Source organism: Astatotilapia calliptera, chromosome 12 (genome assembly GCF_900246225.1).
Source record: "Astatotilapia calliptera chromosome 12, fAstCal1.2, whole genome shotgun sequence".
NCBI classification, from domain to species: Eukaryota; Metazoa; Chordata; class Actinopteri; order Cichliformes; family Cichlidae; genus Astatotilapia; species Astatotilapia calliptera.
Genome location: NC_039313.1, coordinates 29,894,283 through 29,914,932, shown reverse-complemented (window position 1 = coordinate 29,914,932; position 20,650 = coordinate 29,894,283).

Below are 20,650 nucleotides of genomic sequence, written 5' to 3'. Positions count from 1 at the left end.
GAATGTTTTACCTAGAGATCAGTCTGTTGCCTAATTAGGACAAAGATACAACAAAAACATATCATAAAGAGTTCTAGTGTTTTCTGGCTTGCGAACAAAGCTTGCACAGCTGCTAGGTGGAGTTTTTTTGGGGGGGGTTTTAAGCAACACTAGGCTGCAAAAGTGACTTTTATAAAAGCTGAAAATATTATAACAAAGAGTCTCTGTATTGGATCAAACCTCCCCTCTAGAAGAAAAAACTCCTCTTTTTGTGATAGGGCAGGGAAATTATGTCTCTTAATTGACCCAAAAAATGTGAACAAATCTATCTATATTACACCCACATAATAACCAAAGTGATTAACCCACTACATTACATTATACCACCATCTGATATTCGTCGCTTGTATGTGTGGCCACTGTTGCAATATGTCATGCTCTGTCAAAACTGCTCCCTGTGGTCATTGCCTGTTTCCTCTATTTCATCATCTTGGTCTCATTATAAGTACCATCCTCTTTCTTGCATGTCTTTTTTATTTATTTTTCATCTCTCTCTCGCTCTCTCTCCTTTATATTCCACCACCCATGACACCATCGGCATGCAGTATAATCACATCCTTCCCCTTCTCCTCTCTTTCTCATACTAGCTCCCACAGTTTCTCTTGTTCTTTCTCTCTCTCTCCCTCTTTCCATCTAATGAGAAACAGTAAAACCAAGCACAAGGGGTATCCCTTATGGTCTAGGGGACAGTGGTAGAGGCCTGTTTATTTCAGAGTGATTAACACACAGTGCCACAGTTCCACATGCACCACCAGTGGCTGGCAAATGAAGTATCTGACAGATGAATGGCAGTGGAAGAAGAAACTGAACACAGAGGAAGACTTAATGGATGTCCATATAACTGCTTGCCCTTGTGTACCACAGAGCTAAAGATGTTTTGTGGATGTGTTCAACATTTCAAACTGGTCTACCACATATGACTTTTTACATTTTCCATTTTACAATATCTAGATCAATAAATTACAGCTATTCGTTTTTTCCCCCTTAATATTACACTTGCATACTTCTTAACTACCTTGTCAAATACATTGAGATGTAAAGTAGTCCATGAAGTGTATCATTGCTATACTGCAGTGATGTTACTGGGATGAAGTCAAGGTGGATGGCTTGGGGGTACGAAGTAAAAGTCGAAGCAACAAATGTGTTCAGCTGTGTTTTTAGATTTAAGCTACAGAAAAAAAAACCCCTGCTTGTTAAAAGTATGGTTGATTTAACAAACCCAGAAAGAATGATTACATCACAGGTCTCTTCAGCTGTACAAATCATTTTAGCACTTCTTGCTACCACCAAATTTACCATGTTGCTCCACTATCACCACATATTTCCAGCAGCCACATATGTTATCATAAAGTTTGCACAGTGCATGCTGTCACAGTCATGTAGAAATCTGAAATATTATGATCACAATCATTAGAGGTTTCCTTAGAAATTAGTTAATTTAAACTTGCACTAAGCAGCCACAAAATTTAATAGACTGGACAAGCAGTTTTTGAGCATGCACACACAGTGTGCAGATTTCCACGTAGTGCAAATCGTGCTCTCCGTGGGCTGCGCAGCAATAAATAAAGGACAAATAAAAGTAATGACTGAAGCTGGTTAATGTAACGTCAAATACCTCATGCAACTAGTGGCTTCATAAAAAGATCTGCTTATTGTTTTTACGCTAGTATATTTAGGTTAAAAATTGACACGTCGATAAAGAAAAAAAATATATAACTGATTTAAAGACTCTGACATAATGACGCCATCAAACTATTTGATTGGCGTCATTATCATAAAGTACATGCATTTTACTCCAAAGTTCCATTGTTCTTCTCTGCCATTGTTTTTCTCTGCATTTGCTTTGTGATCTTCTTCTGGTTGTCTTTCTGTGTCACTTTTCAACAAAGAACATCTGCAGTATTATTTTGAGTGCCTCTTCATGCAAGGGGCTTTGAGGGTATGATCAAGATGAAGGGCCTCAGCCATTTGAAAGACAATGCATTTCTTTATATTTTTTCCCAGGCAAAATGCAAGTGAGCTCCCTACATCTTTATTTAATTTAGACCTTTTTAATTCAAAGTCACTTCTCTTCAGAAAGCAAAGGGTTGATCCAGTTCATTTAAAGCATCTGAGACAGCTTTGAGCTGCTATGGCAACCAAGAAAGATAAGGAATAAGCAATCAAGTAATGTGACACTTTTTGACAGTCATTATTGCTAGCCCAAAGCTCTTGGGCAACAGCAGCAAATTTAATGCATTATAATAATAAGCAATTGTGCGTGCGTGTGTGTATAACAAGTACGCTGTGAAAAGCGAAAGTTAGATTGGTACATCTGCTCATGATGATTCAGCATCATGTGATATTCCTGCAATAATTTCTTCATCAGTAGCACCCTTTGGTAACCTCTGATTTGCCTATTCATTATTGCCCTTCAATCACCTTTTTATTGTCTGTTGTAAACTCTTCATTGAGAGTGACGCTTGTGGCTGTTACTTCTTATGTGCTTAACATTGCAGGCAACCTTTTAAAATTGACATTTTGCAAGCATTCTTGCTATTTTTGATTTAATATGCATGCAAATAGGGATTATAGCAAGCTGTAAACGAGTGCCAGAACTAAAAGGGATGGGTTATATGGGAGGGAGGGTTGTGGGGAAAGAGCTGGGCAAAATATGTGATAGCTTTATTAGTTGAACAATGCATTTAAATCCCTTGTCATTGGGGGCCAACAATTGTTTTCAAATCCAGAGGTAGCAAAAGCAAAGTGACACTTAAAAATAAAAGTGCAAGCAATTTTCATAACCAAGGTCATACATTGTCTTTTAAATTAATTATACTGGAGTTGTACATTTTATAATTTAAGAATATACAGAACAACATAAGCCCATGAAAATAGGCATGCATAGCATCTGTATCAAAAGCATTCAATGTAATGCAATGTTATATCAAAAGCATGCCAAACTACAGCTATATACAGTATAACCTAAGCATTGCATTGTGTTGGCTACTCATCTTTTTACCTGCAAAGCTGCTGTGAAGTTAAAGATGGCTGTCCTGACTGAAGTTGGCTTTGGCTGATTGCTTCTGTAAGGCCAAAAGAGATCTAGTCAGGAACACAAATTAAAGCATCCTACAAAACATCCCCTAAATTCTTCACTGGCTCTCTAGGGGTGTTAAGCTCCTGCAGAGTCCCCCAAGTCCAAATCTATTCTCATAACTGGGGTTCCTAAACAAGCTAACTGTTATGTTTTGGCTAATTCTGTTAGCTACCTACTAAATATCTTAAATATTTAAAGCCTAACAAGTTTTTTATCAGATGTGTACATTATATTGCTTTATCTATGCTTTGGGATAGATCTGCATTGCCTCTGGAACAAGGGAGATTGATATCTGTGCTCCATGAACTATCTGCCTATTGGCAAGGTTGCACCAATCACTGAAACTAGTTGCTGCTTACGTACATGTTCTTGAAGGATGTGATTTTGCTACACAATGAGATGTGGAGCACAAGATCAACAAGCAGTTCTTTATGTTTATTGATAGGCTCAAAAATGTGCAACTATGATTCAAGGCAAGTCGCATAAGTGGAGTAAGTCTGAGTGAGGAACAGTGAAGAGTAGACAGGCAGGTTATCTAAACTTAAAGAGGTTGCTGATGCAAGAGTGATGATTTGGATCATGGGGGAGAAGTAAGGTAAAACTGGTGGGAAGACACACTTCAAAAAGTCTGCATTTCTAGATTGACTAGAAACAAAGCACAATAGAGGCGATACTATGGCAAAGCTGGCAGAATAATGTGGCAACGAGTGGTTGTAAGGGCTGTTGTTTAAATCCAGCAAGTGATGAGTTGAATGTGAGCAGGTGTATCATCCAGGGAGCCAGTGTAAGACCACATCTCTAGGGAGGCAATACAACACAGAGAGAGAGCAAGGGAGTGGAGGGAAAGATAGAGCCAAGCAGAAGAGAAAAAGGCAGGTCAGCACTGGAGGCAAACGGGATCAGAGCAAAGACTGCACCCTGACTTACCAAACTCTGACAGATCTCATGTACCTCAGATCTTCAGGCAGATTCATACTTCAAAAGTTCAGGCCTTCATCTGATGTAAGCTCCACTTAGTTCCTTAGTGGGTAACACTAAGCGAAGGTAACACAGTTAAATTTAACACTTTATTGCTTACAATTTCACAAAATGAAAAGAAAAGAAAGCAGGAAAAAAAAGAAAATGACAAATGGTTTACAATCACAGCCAAAATTCACAGGTGAAGCTCTAACACAATTTAAGCAGGTAGGGTAGACTGAAGTTGGTTGTCACACTTCTTAGTTTATCAATCAACACTTAAGGTGGTGGCCCCAAATGGGTATTAATTGTAACAAAAAGCAATTAACCACCACCAACAACAACACTGACACAAGGTGTGGGGTTGGGTGTCCCAACAGTTATCAATGGGGTTTCTGTTAAAAAATACTAACTTTAGTAAATAACACAACATAACTGTTATTAAAGCAGCAAAAATAAGTGAGAGCAGATTCACATCCAATGGCTGCTTTTTGAACTGAGCTATCATTGATATCATTAAAAAGGGAACTAGGGAATATGGTGTCATTGCACATTTGTAAGCAAGTAAAATTCTGGATGTTGAAATAAGCTCATCCTGTTTCTGTTCCTGCTAACAGGTGGTGGGCTCTCAGCATGAAATCAGTTTTCTTTCAATATGAATAGGTGGTCATGTACAGCCGAGATAGTGCCATCATAGTAGGCTTTGGTAATTATAATCTACTTACAATGAACATCATCTTACATTCTAATAGCAGAACAGGAAGTGTATGGGTACCAAGCGTTGCAAGAAAAGGGACAGTTTGCGAGAGATGAACAAAGAGGATGCAAAGGCTCCATCTGCTGAGAGCATATGTTGGAATTTATATTTTTGGAATTTAAATCAAATCAAATCACTTTTATTGTCACATCACATGTGCAGGTACATTGGTACAGCACATGTGAGTGAAATTCTTGCGTGCGAGCTTCACAAGCAACAGAGTTGTGCAAAATACAATAATGTAAACAAGCAAAATACAAGAATGGCTACATCTGAAACTAATAAATATATGTACAATATATAATAGTGTATGCATTTCTGGATGTGTATACTAAATATTTTTCTACGTGTGTGTGTGTGTGTGTGTGTGTGTGTACACATATTTTACAAATTAAATAGAGTAAACAATAAATAAAATATATAAAAATATACAGAGTTGAGACATGTGCAAAACAGTGGCATTACTGTACAGTATGGAGTGCATAATGTTAAAGTTCCAGTAGTGAAGCTGAGGTGTCTATGACGTGTTCAGCAGTCTGATGGCCTGGTGGAAGAAGCTGTCTCTCAGTCTGCTGGTTCGGGACCGGATGCTGCAGAACCTCCTTCCTGATGGAAGTAGTCTGAACAGTTTATGGCTGGGGTGACTGGAGTCCTTGATGATCCTCCCCGCTTTCCTCAGGCACCGCTTCCTGTAGATGTCTTGGAGGGAGGGAAGCTCACCTCCAATTATCCGTTCAGAGCACCGCACTACTCGCTGGAGAGCTTTGCAGTTGTAGGCGGTGCTGTTGCCATACCAGGTGGTGATGCATCCAGTGAGGATGCTCTCAATGGCACAGTGATAGAAGGTCCTGAGGATGCGGGGGCTCATGCCGAATCTTTTCAGTCTCCTGAGAAAGAAGAGGCGCTGCTGCGCCTTCTTCACTGTTTTGTTTGTGTGTACTGACCACGTAAGATCCTCAGCCAGATGTACACCAAGGAACCGGAAGCTGCTCACTCTCTCCACAGCAGCGCCGCTGATGGTGATGGGGGTGTGTACTTCTCTGCACCTCCGGAAGTCCACTATCAACTCCTTTGTCTTTGCGACGTTGAGGGTGAGATGGTTGTCTTGACACCAGTGGGTCAGGGCGCTGACCTCCTCCCTGCAAGCCGTCTCATCACCGTTGGTGATAAGACCCACCACTGTAGTGTCGTCCGCAAACTTCACAATGATGTTGGAGTTGTTAGTGGCTGTGCAGTCGTAGGTGTAGAGTGAGTATAGGAGAGGGCTCAGTACACACCCCTGTGGAGCACCAGTGTTCAGTGTGATGGGGGATGAGGTGATGCTGCCCAGTCTGACCACTTGGCGTCTGTCAGACAGGAAGCTAAGGATCCAGCTGCAGAGGGAGCTGCTCAGTCCTAGATCCTGCAGTTTCCTGTCCAGCTTCGAGGGAACGATGGTATTGAATGCTGAGCTGTAATCTACAAACAGCATTCTCACATACGTGTCTCTCTTCTCCAGGTGTGACAGGGCAGTATGTAGTATATATATATCTTCTCAGTTTTGGCACCATGATCCTCATCAACTACACGGACAGGAGCTTAAAGTGTAAATAGTATGAATCACATTTTTCACATTAATATTCAAGTCATATCCCAAACATGTTAGTATCCAATGCTACTATGACTGATCCCCAATTTGAGAAGCTTAGTTGAGTCAGTCAATGGAGAAGAAGCGTAATGCTTATATCCATAAATGTAGATTGTCCATATTTATGGATATTTATACATGTCAGGGACTGAGACAGAGGTATTCAGCACTATGTGGAAATGTCAAGTATGTCTCTAAACAGTTGTGACACGCTAAGTGATGATCAAATGACATTTATAGTATTCCAGGCTGCCAAATCTTCCCCATAGCAGCCAAGCAGACAGAGGTTAGTGCAATTTAACCTCTGCTCATTCTCTTATCCTTCGGACCACATACAGCATTGGAGAGGGTGATTATACTCAGAAAAATGCATAAGCCAGTTCATTATGTATTGAACCCTACTTGGCTGAGCCACTATATTGATGCACAAAAGCAAACACAATGTACAGTGGGTCTCTTTACCCTCAATATTGTCCCTGTAGGTGCAATTTTTGAAACGTAATGCTTGTCTAGTTAATGCAATGTGTGTGTCTGTGTACATGTACCTCTGTTTGCAATTCCTAGTGCATGAATCATACAGAATCAGTCAATTACAATTACAATTCCAACTCTTTTTTTCCGTCTTCCAACTCAAATACATCACTTCAAACATCAAACTAATGTTACAATACAGCTCTGTGCTCTCCTCCCACACATACAACTCCTCCTCTGGAGAGGACCAACAAGAAATGAGATTCCACATTGAGCCAATTAAGCTGATGGGTAGCTGCTGTGCTGGCACGAGCATATGTTTACGATCTCATTATAAACACTCTTCCTTGTTCTGATAGGGACCGCCTCATCATTATTCTGTGTCGAGAGTAATTCCCAGGCCTTTAATTTGGCAAGGCAATAAAAAGAGCCAGCCCTCCAGAAGTGGGAACTTGTACTGAGATTGTCAGAAGGCCACCTGCGATTCAGGTGGTGGTAGCAGGTCATGCTGCTGGCACTGTGGAAAGAAGATGAAGGGTTAAAGTGCTGCAGCAGTTTGGGAGATGTTTCACCATTGTTAATTGAACATGCTTAAAGGTGTGAAATACAGGGATTCCCTTGCAAAAATGTGATGTCATCATTGCAAATAGTGATGGAGTAGCATGGTAGAATAAAATCTATCCTTCCAGTGGAAATTAAACATAAGCTAAACTAAACAACTAAACAATCTTTAGAGAAAAGCAGACTATGGTGAAGATTTCATTTGAGAAGTTAAACTGGAATTAAACTGGATAAATTCAAATTAGTACAGTTGTAGTGTGTGAACACCCATAGTTAAAGATTGCAGAGATGGCAACTGGGACATGCATGGTCACATTGTGACAATGGTGACAATGGTGAAGTGTATTACTGGAGTTGTTTCAATGTGGGGTGGAATTACATCAGGTTACATCAGGGATCAGCTTTGAGCCCCTTCTTGTGGTAATGGACAACTTAACAGATGAAGTCAGGCAGGAGTCTTTGTGGAGTATGATGTTTGCTGACCAACAACACTGATGGTGTTTGCACACAAAGATGAACTCAAAGTGATAGAAATGTTTGGTGCACACATGGGGCACTGTACTTTGAATTAAAATGGTTAATAAAGGATTTAAAGGGTTAAAGATCAAATATAGAACGTTTCATGAACATTCATGAATCTTGGGTCTTGAGCATAACACAAGCAGCAGCATACATCCACGTGATTTACGCACACTTTCCCAGTATGGATTGACTCGAGGAAAAGGCAAACTTGAAATACTTGGAGGTAAAAAAATAAAACGAATATCATAGTGGAAAGTTTGAAGGTAAAAGTTTCCCTGCACAATAGAAATGTAGACTTAACCTTAAAATGAGCCATGTCCACTACTGTGATAGTCACTTCACCTTGGAGTGGCAATAGTTTAATCTTGACACTTTGCTCAAATTCATTGCTTTGAAGTGTGGGGGATTTGAGTGGGGTTGAACCAGATCAAATTTTACTCAAGACTCTGCAAAGATTTTGGTGGCACTCAACATGAGGTATTCATACTGTCACCTTGATTGACTCAATAGGCTGTGAAAACCAGCCGTTGGCAGTTCACATGGAGTCCTCTCTTTCTAAGCATCAGCAGTCAGCCAGTCAGCCAGGCAGCCATGCAGCCATCCGGTTGTTAAGTGAAAGTGAATCTCCATCAATAATGATTAGTTGGTGCCAAGCACTCTGTCTCACCCTTTATCTCCAACTGTATGGATATAGATGGTTGTTTCTTTTTCACCAATATACAACCTAATTGCTTCTTGTGACTAGTCAAGAATAGAAAAGAACGTTTACACACTGCCTTGTGTACCAGTTTCTGGAAGGAGCAGGATCATACATTATATCAAGTGTCTGCAGTTTCTGGAATGAATGAGATAGCCGCTAATTATTTGTAGCCATGTTTTCTGTTACCCTATTCTCTGGATGTAAAATGCAGCTTTATTTTCCAGTGTGTTTTTGTCACGCTTGTTGGCCAAATTTTGCAGAACTCTTGAGAATACAATTGTTAATTCTGCTAGCCTTTTCTCACAATTAAACCCCACCTTCACTAGCCTTCAAGTCAAGGAATTCTCCAAAGGGTTTCTTGCAAGTAAACAAATATCAGCCTGTGTGTCCTCAGCTCAATGGCCACCCAAAGCTAAGCAGGCCATGCATACATAGTTTACAACGTGTAGGCTGCAAACAACATGCTATGCTGAGCCCATTGGCTGTTATGTCAAGATGAGTGGACAGGAGAAAATTAGATTTTTTTCGACCTACTGAGTTAGTTATACACATCCTATTACAGATGCAGCAAGGTTTAATTCATAGACTGAAAATAAACAAAATTTGCAATAGCTTCAAAAATGCAATCTAAGGTAATCGGTAAACAGGCAGAGAGGCAATAGCCTTGTGAGAGCATTTGATTGGCACATTCATTTTTCTTATTTAGCTGCAGAACTACTTCCCTCACCCTTTTACTTTGAACAAATCATATTTGTGTTTTGCTAGGTTATACGTATGTATATACACACTAAAATTCAACTGTAAAGGAAACCACTTTCTCTATAATGCACCATAACTAAAAGCATTTGTAGAAAATAGAAAATGGATTACTTTAATGTGCAGTGCAAACTGCATGGCAGAATAGATATTGACTCGTTCCTGTGGACCCCCCACAAGTGCAGAGAGACAGAGAGAAAAAATAAAAGCAGTCAAGTAGTAAGTGTAATAACACCCATGAGAGGTACCTCAAAAAACATATCTGCAAGTCCCATCCAAGACCCCTGAAACATTGCTGCGGTCAGTGGTGGGGAATCAGATGTGATGATCCTTTAAAGATCAGTGATGGGTTTTTATCTCTTTTTCTCCCATTTAGGTCTTGCTCTGTCTAACTATTTCTGAGTGTTTACTGAGTGCAATTTCTGATATAGGACCCTTCTGGTGAGTCGGAGGGCAGAGGTCTCTGGAGAGAGTGCATCCTGTAATTCCTCTAAACAAATAGATAGCGGGTTAGCCAAAGAGCATCTGTTGTGGCACAAGACCAACAACACACAGCTGCCTGGCTGGATGCAGCCAATCTGCCTCCAAGACATGCTCAGGAGGATAGAGATCAGAGAGAGAAACAGAAAGAGACAGACAGAGAATTTGTGTGAGAGAACACTGTAAGTGCTGAATAGGGAGAGGGAGAAAAATGTATGTGAGAAAGACGAGGTAGCAGAGCTGCAGAGAGAAAAGCAAGTAAACCTGAAGGACACAGTGATAAAATGATTCAGAGTGGGAACGTGGTATGTGTGAGGGAGACAGAAATCCTGCAGATATATGCCAATCCCTGAGTCTAGAATTGAAATGTATCCAAGGCATAATACAAGATGCATCACATTTCTATTCTTGATAGTTGCAAGCGTAAACACATCATAAAAGTCCAACACAATGTTAGTATCTTCTATAACCATGCTCTAAATCCTCACAGTGCATATTTTACACCATATAAATCAATTTCCATTAGCGATTCAGAAAAAAAAGTACTTTTAAGTACTCGACATTTGTGTAGTTTTGATAAATAAAACAAAAGTTATCTTTCTTTTTGCACTCTCCAAGCCTTTAGTGATTTAAAAAAAAATACAGTTTAAGAATTTATGACATTAAAGATCTAAGCAGCTGAAAAAACTAGACACTGACCATGTTTTTAGAGACTTATTTAAATACTATTGACATGAATTATTTGAAGTTTTGAAAGTGACGGGAATCGGTGTTAATAGTGGCCACATGACATGTTCTGATTCACTTAAGGTCTCATTACAATAGTCCAAGAAAGATCTATAGAGTGCAGCAAATCTTCCACCATTACATACTGCAGTATTTTTACAGTAAAACTCCCACTGGCAGTATGACCCAGGGGGTCAACTTCACAGTGCACAACCCCTTTAATGTGTGAAAACCAAAACAACACAAACAAAAAAATAAGCAGTCTTATGCTGCTGTTGCAGGCTGTTCCACAGTTTGATTTTTTGATTTTAAAGACGCTGGAGATCCAGTTTTTTAGAAACATCCAAAGCCAAAAAGGTGAAAAGCTTCATCGTGAACAATTTTATTAACTAATTGTATGTTTGTTTGGAAAATCTTTATCTAAGAATCAGCCAGTGTTAGCAAAAATAATCTAGTGAAGCTAAAAATAAATGGGCATAATATGGAAATACTGTTATGCCCATTTAATGCAACTAGCTCAAATTTGTACTTGTGAAAATTATTTCTCACCAATGAAAAAAGTGTCTGTGCCAACACATCAGTATTTATAATATAATATTAATTTATTTTAGTCGTGTACACTAAACAAACAAATAGACAAAACAAACGACAGTTGTACATATTGATTGCTTTTAAATTCAATATCTGGTACATTTTATCCACAACTGTTAATCCATACTGATCACACTATACAGGGGCAATGCCTCACTGCAGGATGTAAATCAAAGAGTAAATACAGGCAGGAGTACAATCCTGCTTGTATTTACTGTACATCAGTGTATTGAATCTACTCATTGATTGTGGGCTACAGCTTTATCATTGCTTAAACGATCAAGCTGACATCATTCTGTATCTTGCTGTGTGGGTCACCAAGCTCACAAAAACAGTTTTAATTAACCCAGATCTCTGTGGGGTGAGTTTTTCCTAATCCTTATGTGATCACGGCTGGACACCACCACCCGCTTGTGTTGATGTTACGCAACTCTTCCTGCTAGCCAAGAGACATTATGCAAACACACACACACACCTAATATGCCCTCCCCTCTTTTAAGAATCAATGTGCTGTGAAAGAGTTTATTGCTGATAAATACAGCTGTTGGCAATGTAGCTTGCAGTTCTCTTCTCTGTTTCATTTGCTTTCTGTTGGCATGCTTTATCCAGCATTGGGAATAACCAATTATAAAGCAATATAATGTCAAAAATGTGTCATCTTATCTGGAGTACAGTGTATTGGAAATATGAGTAGTAAATGTCAGGCTTTGGTGTCATTTCACCAGAATCAAAGGGTAAAGTCTTTTTTCTCCAGTCACACATGGTTGCATTGATGTTTAACTGTCACAAAGTTGGTTTTTTTGGGGTTGTTTTTTTTTTTTTAAAAAAAGAAGCACCACAGAGAAAGCAGAGACATGTCTCATTCAAGGCCAATGCAGCCTCAAAAGCCCAGAATGCAATGCAAGAAATGTTGTCCTTTAGGAAAAACACGCTGTCACTTTTAAAATAAACAAGCTTATATTTTATCTTGGACCATAATATTTAAACAGATGTAGATGAGAAATAAGAAAATAGATAAACAAAAGGTCATCATGTAATATATTTGGTATAGGGCAGATTGTGATACTGGGTTACATAGATTTAGAGAATTACATGGTATATGCCAATTGCTCTACAAGCATGCCTAAAATAATTGTATTATCTTCATGTAAAATTTTAACTTTGAATAATAACAAATACAAAAAAGAATCACCTCAGAGCTGAAATTGAAAAAGAGCTCACTTAGTTTTAATATCTGTTTTGAGTAGTCTCCATTATCGTCTCATAACTGAGCATGCTCACTAGGAGCTCTACCATAGACACTAATGCTTTCCAGCATGCCCTGTAGGGTGCCTGTATACACCTTAGTGAACTGTGTGTTTTTCTTATTAAGGACAAGATTTCTCTTCCCAGTCACACTTGGTGCAGGTCAACCTATAGACTGTAGTAAAAACTATTTGTATTCTGAAGTGTTCTTCACTGCAAAGTGAATCAACTGAGTTAGCATTAGTGGAAGGACTTCTGAGTATCAGTTTCCTGCAATTCTATCTTAAAATGCTTTTCATGCTGCAGGGATTTTCATGTCTTAGGAAGAAATGCAGCGCTAATAGTGTTAATAATGGCTTTATTTCAGCAAGTTGAACCATTTAACCATGCCAGTGAACTATTATAAACAGGGATACGTCATACTGACATATCCTTGTTTATGTAGCCCATACTTCCAGAGCTCTGAGTGCTCCGGGAGTATGATGTGTTTGACCCATTGCTACAGGCCATTCGATCTTTATACAACCATTGCAAGAGCTTGGTCCGCATAGTCGGACTCATTCCTGGTAGGTGATAGGCTCCACCAGGGCTGCCTTTTGTCACCGATTCTGTTCATAATTTTCATGGACAGAATTTCTAGGTGTAGCCAGGGCTTTCACTTGGGTGTTCTCAGGATCTCATTTCTGCTTTTTGCGGATGATGTGGTTCTGTTGCCCTAATCAGGTGTTGGCCTCCAGCTCGCTTTGGAATGGTTCGCAGCCGAGTGTGAAGCGGTGGGAATGAGAATCAGCAGATTGACAGACAGATTGGTGCTGCAGCTGCAGTGAAGCTCACGCTGATAGGGTGAGCAGTTCGGCCATCCGGGAGGGGCTCAGAGTAGAGCCGCTGCTCCTCCACATCGAAAGGAGCCAGATGAGGTGGTTCGGGCATCTGACAAGGATGCCTCCTGGGTGAGGTGTTCCAGGCATGTCCCACCAGGAGTAGGCCCTGGGGCAGACCCAGGACACACTGGAAAGATTATATCTCATGGCTGGCCTGGGAATGCGTTGGTGTTCCCCCGGACAAGCTGGAGGAGGTGGCTGGGGGAGAGGGAGGTGTAGGCTTCTCTGCTTAGGCTGCTGGACCCGTGACCCGGCTCAGGATAAGTGGAAGAAGATGGATGGATGGATACGTCATAATGCAGTGCAGTTTGTTCTCTGTATATAATGTAGCTCCCATTAGATAGACATGGCATAATTCTAATAACAGTTGATTTAAAAGACAGGACTGAATTTTAAAACTCCTATCTAAAATGATCTAAATTCATTCAAACAACTAGATCGAATTTTTAGCCATGAAGAATGCCCTGTGTTCTGCATCCAGTAACCTTTAATATGTTACATTCATAGCAGGTGGTGGTATATTGTGATAATATGAATGAGGAGACGGTACAGGTGGATAGATGCTTTGCTATGAATCAGTTCAGCAATATTGATAAAGTGATGTTCATATTGTGAACCATGGATGACCTTATTATTACAGTGTGGATGTATAGTAGATGCCTTGTAAATAAACTCTGAAGAGGCAAAGCAAATATCTTACTGTTTGTTGTAGCACCAGATTTCTTTATTTATCTTCTTGTAAACTGCCAATAAGTAAATATCTCAAAATCACAGCATAGTCAGCTGTTTTTGTTGTTACAGTCAAAATTGCAGGAACATTAAAACTGTTATTTTCACCACTTTGCTCGGGCTCATTGCTCATCCGCATGCACAGGAGATTTTATTGTCGCAATGAGAAAACCTGAAAGTGACATAGCAGCTTAATTCACTCTGATTTGCCATATTCAGTATGTCTCAGCACGTTCAAGCACAACCTGAAGCGATTTGCAAGTGTTGAACACTGACAGCCGATGTATATACCTTATGGGCTTTGCAAAAGCAACAAACACATCAATCCCTCAAGGACGCCATTTTTGTTAATCCTACTTCTTTAGACTGTCATGGGGGGGGAGGGGTTTAAAAATTAATTTCATCACTTTAAAGCTCCCTATTGCTACAATCCCCTAGTTCCTTTTCAAACTAAAACATCTTCCCTGAAACCATTAATCTCTATATTGTACATATCTGATGGTAAGTCAGAGGGCTTGAAACATATTAGTCTCTCCCTTTAAAAAGAGAAGCCATCACATTTCTTCATTAAACCTCAACTATAGCTAGGATGGCAGTCTTTTAATCTGGTGGTTTGGTACTTTAATCTGCCTCACATATGGCCTTCTAGATAAATCAGACAAGCTTCACTCTTCCCTGTACAGCACTGCTCCACTGGGGTTATCAACATGTTTTTCCCTCAGCAGTAATAATAACTATAGCTGCAATAAGCCAAAGTCAAGTCTCATTTACGCTTTCTGCACTGTAGGGTCTCCTCACACTTAGACAGCTTCTGTCACCTATTAGAAAGACAGAGCGAATCTACTTCTCACTTAGCTCGAAGCAGGTGTTTCTATGGAATATTGTGCACTTATTTGTTTGTGCTGCAAAATGAAGTTGTAAATAGACGTGCCAAGTGCTCGTCTATGCTGTCAGAATAATTTACAATTTTTAGCTCACTACTTCCGGGCTCGGTTTTAATTTTTTGCAAAATTGATATGTCCACCTTCTCAAGCTTAACTTCAACATAGATGATTTAAACTGTAATGAGGATTTGCCAAACTGTTTTTTTTTTTTACCAGAAATATAGATAACTATATAACAGCCACATTTCTAGCAGTTTGTGTGACTAGGCTTTAACCTCAAATTCACATATATGAGTAGGCATATACACTGGATGTCTGATTAGCTGATCGAAGTTTACCAGAAAAGTTTTGGGTAAAAGAAAAAAGAGAGGAAGTAGAAGTATCTAAAGCATAACATAGCATTTAAAAAGTGAAACAGTGAAAAGCTGAAGGTAGAAGAAACCAGGATTAGTCTGCTGATGCTCAAGGCAATTCTTCTTGTGCCATTCTTTTTTGTGAACCTATTATATTGACATGCAAATGTATAATGCTCATGTATGTTTCCAAATCTGCATTTTCATGTTTTTCTGGGAGATTTGTCCTTCCAAATGTATAATCATATGACTAGTTTGTGATGTGTCTATGAAATCCTGTTCAAGAACCCACGATTTTTATGCAGTTACTTGTAATGCAATTTGAATAAGTGAAAAATTAACCCTATCATGGGATTACACATGATAGTGCTGCATATACATCTGTGAAACCTTATCTGGAAGTGCCGCTTTAGCTCACATAATCCTTGGCATTGCTTGCCTCCATATGACACCAGCCAACACCATTAATTTAAATATCTTCCTCAAAGATGTCTTCATTTCCCCAGATACTTTCAAAGAAAACATCATCAATCATGTGGTCCTCTTGAGCTCTTTCAGTTTGACCTGCCTCGTTGTTTGTGGGCACTCTAATTCAAAAGTTCCCCAGTGAAATGATTATAGTTCAGTGTCTACTAATGTCCTCAGTAATTTGTATATGTAGAGATGGCATTCATTCAAATGTCTAAATGCCATCATTATTAGCTTAGATGCATAATTCCTTATAATACAAAGCTGAGAATTAAAATATTAAGTACTTGTTTGGTTGCTTAACCAAAGGCCAGTGGTGGGCTTGATGTAGACAAATCTCAAAAGATCATTCAGTCAAAGAGCAACTGATAAGTCTAGTTCATGATGATTTTGAAATATTTCAGAAATATCTAACAATGCTTCAAAGTGACTATTATAAAAGAAAAAAATGGTTTCATATTCACTGCAATCACCAGAAAGTGAAATGCTGTGACACAGAGGCTGAGACCTCTAACTGGATGTTGTTAGGATTAAATTGCAGAATGAGGGTTAAGAGGTGGGTTGGATTTTATCCTCTCTGTTGGCACATATTTTCAGACACGATAGATTCGGTAGGTACACTGAGCGTCACAGAGAGTTTTTTTTTTTTTTTTCAAAATCAGGGATTAACCTCCATTGGTTGTAATTAGATGGAGCAGGCACTTCCACTCCACTACAATGGATTTGTGTGTCTAACACTCTGGTGCTCCATTTTCTCTGTGATTCATTTGTCATTTGTCTGCACTGAGCGCCTGCCTTGGACAAAAAGCTCAAGGAGGTAAATGGGCTGTGCTCCAGGAAGTTTAGAATTTGGCAAGGATGTGCCACTAGACCACAACTTCCCAAAAGAAGAAAAACATACACACACTTACATATATGCTGTTAGTCCTTCTTGGGAAAGCACTGCCTGTTTTTCTTCACCAGTGTGAAAAATAGTGCCATTTTGTCAAGGCTGTAATGTCTCAGAGACCCCTTAAATATCATTTAAAAAAGTTGACCAAACTGACAAAGTGCCCATTTTCTTACAGCTCATACATAAACCAGAAATAAAACCCTATTCACAGAAAAGTGCAGCAACGTAATCTTTGATCTTGTGTAGTGTTCGTCACTCAGAAACATACCACCAGAACAAGTGTAATAAAAAGCCTCCTTTCCTATTTTTGATGTCCAACATTTGATGGAGTGTATGTGTCAAAGTAATGCAATCAAAGTCTTACCGGTATCTGTGACACCAGCTGTTTATGATAAAAAAAAGCCATATTTTTAATCCCCTGTAATGGGAGCAAGTTAGAAAACAATATATCTTGATTCATTTGTGCATCATTAAACATTTACCCTGCCAGCTCATGTGTTTTAATTTTTGGGAACCGAATTCTAATTAGCTGTGATCGGTAAATATCTTAGATCTTTAATCGTAGATTAAAGTACAGCATGCATAAAAGTGATCTACACTGCCCCTGTTGTGTTTGATTTCTTTGTCTATTAACTTGCTCTGATTGGAGGATTATAATTATTACTCTACAAAGTCTCTTTACTACAATTTGAGTTGATTCACTGAGCATAAGAGAGAAAAATCTATTCATAAAAGCCACCAAAATCAATTTATTCAGCTAAATTTGAGATATGAGCAGTAATTTAGACAACTAGAACCTGATTAGGAGAGATGAGTCTTGCCTGCAGCAGGCTGGCCTGTTTACATCACTGTTTGATTGTCACGGTTAACTTTCCTTCCACCATCTGCCTTCCCATTTTTCCTCACAACCGTCTGCTATATGTAATCACGCACTTAAACAGTTAACTTTTTATTTCTCACTATCTCTTGTGTATGCTTGTTAAACTTCAGTAAACTTGTCTCTAAAAAAAGAAAAATGCACTGAGGGTGTAGTTTTGGTGCTTTACTTTAAACAGATGTCACTGAGATACAGATGCTATGTTTATCATTAAAGAGAGACCTGTGTACAAAAAGGCTATCTTAGTCTTTTTTTATTTTTTGCAGTTTTGCAATTTTAAATGATTTATTGGCTCAATTGTTGTTGAGCATTTGCATTCAGTTTGCTGCATTCAGTTTATATGCAACAGTATATAAAAGCTTCATAGCAGAAGCCAGTATATATAGCATTCACCATTTCTGACACAAAATGCATATATTATTTTATATTATTGAAACATCCTTCGCATATAATTAAATGGTGTAGTTTTTATTTACCAACAGTTTTAACATGCTGGTGTTCCATTTGTTCTGCGATTCATCCGTCATTTGTCTGGATTAAGAGCTCAGTTTGGACAAAGAGCATGAGGAGGTAAATGAGTTCTCTGCTAGTGACTTTAGGATTTGGCAGTGATACGTAACTGGACACCTACCCTTCAAATGGACACAAATATCTGTTCATCCAGTCTTGGTAACTTGTAAATAATTACACAGATCCAGCAAACCTTCATGACAGAATCACAAGATTGTGCATTTGATTCCTACACAATGGAACGCAACACCACCATTCCTCATTTTGCACTTTAGAGTTATTACTTCATTGATAAATAAGCTAATCATGGTTGTGTCATTAAGATGTTCAAAAGATGGCCTACACTGGCTTTACAAAACTGCTTCACACAAGAACAATGGGGTGAGGACAGTCTGATTGTCTCATCTTACAGATCCAATAATGGACTCACTCTAGTATGAGAACCACCAGGGTCAAAATAGACAATCTGCCTGCAGAAAGCAGACAAGATCGCGAGCTGAAGAACATCCACCATGACAGTTGTATTTACCAGCCAGAAAATCAAAGCAGCCACTTAATGAATCAGCCCATCTCCGCGCTGTCAGACGTTTCAATAAAAGACAGTACTAAACAGCATCAAAATCCATAGTTCTATAGAAGACAAAAACCCAACGTGGAGGATTATCCCTTCAGCAAATTAGGCCAAAGAAAAACAGCTAATGTGTTAAAATGGGAGAGAAAAGGGAGAAAGAAAAAATCTTTATGGGTGTAACAAGATACAAACAGGCCAATAATCCGCTTTTAACAAGATGAGTGATCATGGCCTTTTGTTAGTGCATTGAAGTCACACAATCAATGCTGGCGATTTAGCCCCCCGTTTACTCCGGGGCCCCCTCTGTAGTGAAAGTCTGGATCTTCATTTATGTGGCGCAGGTTTTGCACAAGGCTGTGTCCTCGCCTGCGGGGATTGTTGATTAGGAAAAGTGACAGAGAGGCGGAGAGGAGTTTCGGGCAAACAGGAGAGAATGGAAGTGGGAGCAAGAGGTGAAGACAGAAAAGGAACGACAAAGTGGACATGAAGAATAAGGATGGAAGCACAAGGGGTGGAGGTTTGAATAGAGGCAAAGAGACTCTACTAGTCTACTGCCCTGCTGTCAAGTAAATGCCATCTGGGTGTTTTACAGATGAGACTGCAGCTGTTGGCATTTTGAATGCTCCTCCTACACTTTGTCCTTTTCTATTTCTTGCTTGTTTATTCTGCACGGTCTACTCTTACACAGGCTCTATTGAGAAAGGCCCAACATTTGACATAATAAAGCATAAAATTCAATATCCAAAACACTAACATGTGTTATTCAGATTGAAAATAACAGAGTTTGTATGAAAAGAAATGAGGAAATCATCTGTGACATACACGCACAGCTATGGCAGGGTGAGGCGATGTGGCAGTGTACTAAAGTAAAATACAACTGCAATGGAATTGCCAGAAAACCAACAGATATGTGTTGATAAAACCTCACATTAAATTATGCCGCTGTTTGACGTTGTTTGTAGCATAAAGTTAAATACTGGCAGACATCTGCTGACATTTTAACATCATTATCGAAATTCAAAAGTCTATAGATTTTAAAATATGACAGTCTTTTTCTTTGGAATTACTGGAACTAATTTGCCAGGGTCCAAACCTTTAATTTATGAACAACAGTTGGTTAACAGAATGATTTTGCCTAGGCAAGGGGGTCTAAGAATTAACCAATAAGTGCCATGAGAGGGGCTAACACTGACCGCTAAGCATTTTTCAAGTGTTGCCAAGCTGTGCAGTAGGAGCAAGGACCAATAACATAACAGAAATCAGGAGAAGAAGGAGGAGTAATAACAGTGGCATATGCAGCAACATGTATTCTTAATATTGCCTGACATTAGAGTTTGTTTTTGTTCAGCTTGACTCTTGCAAGCAACCTTACATGATTTTCTATGTGAACATCCAGGGAAAGTATTGTGAGAAAGGTGAATATTTATTTGACAACATGTGTATGTTCCATTCTGATATATTCTCTTTTGCTGTTGCAAATTTTTTTTAAAAAGTGGGAAAAAATTTTCAGGTAGATCCATTTGATTGCTTATGAAACATCAAATTCCCTACTTGGGAGATAGTTGTGTATAATTCTGTCTGATATCATGCAAATAGTCCACTTTTAGATTTGAACCATGGTGATCAGCATGCCACACTGACTTTATCAGTCATTTTTTTCTTTCTTCACGCACAGTTTAGGTTTTACCCTGAGGCTTCCAAAGTATTTTGAACATTTGTGTCCTACTAAAATGAACAGGGCCTCCATAGCAATTTTCTCTGAAGGCCGTGAAGCTCATGAAAAATTGATTTTGAAAGCCTTGAAATAGTTTTACTCTGCTTCAAAAACTCAATGCTCATAGACTAGCAAAAATAACAATAGCTGTATTATTGAGACAGGAAATGCCTGACAAAAATCATCCACTGCCTCCAATAATATGAGTTACTTTCCCAGGAGATTTGGAAGAACTGTGAACATATCCACAGCCAGGGCAT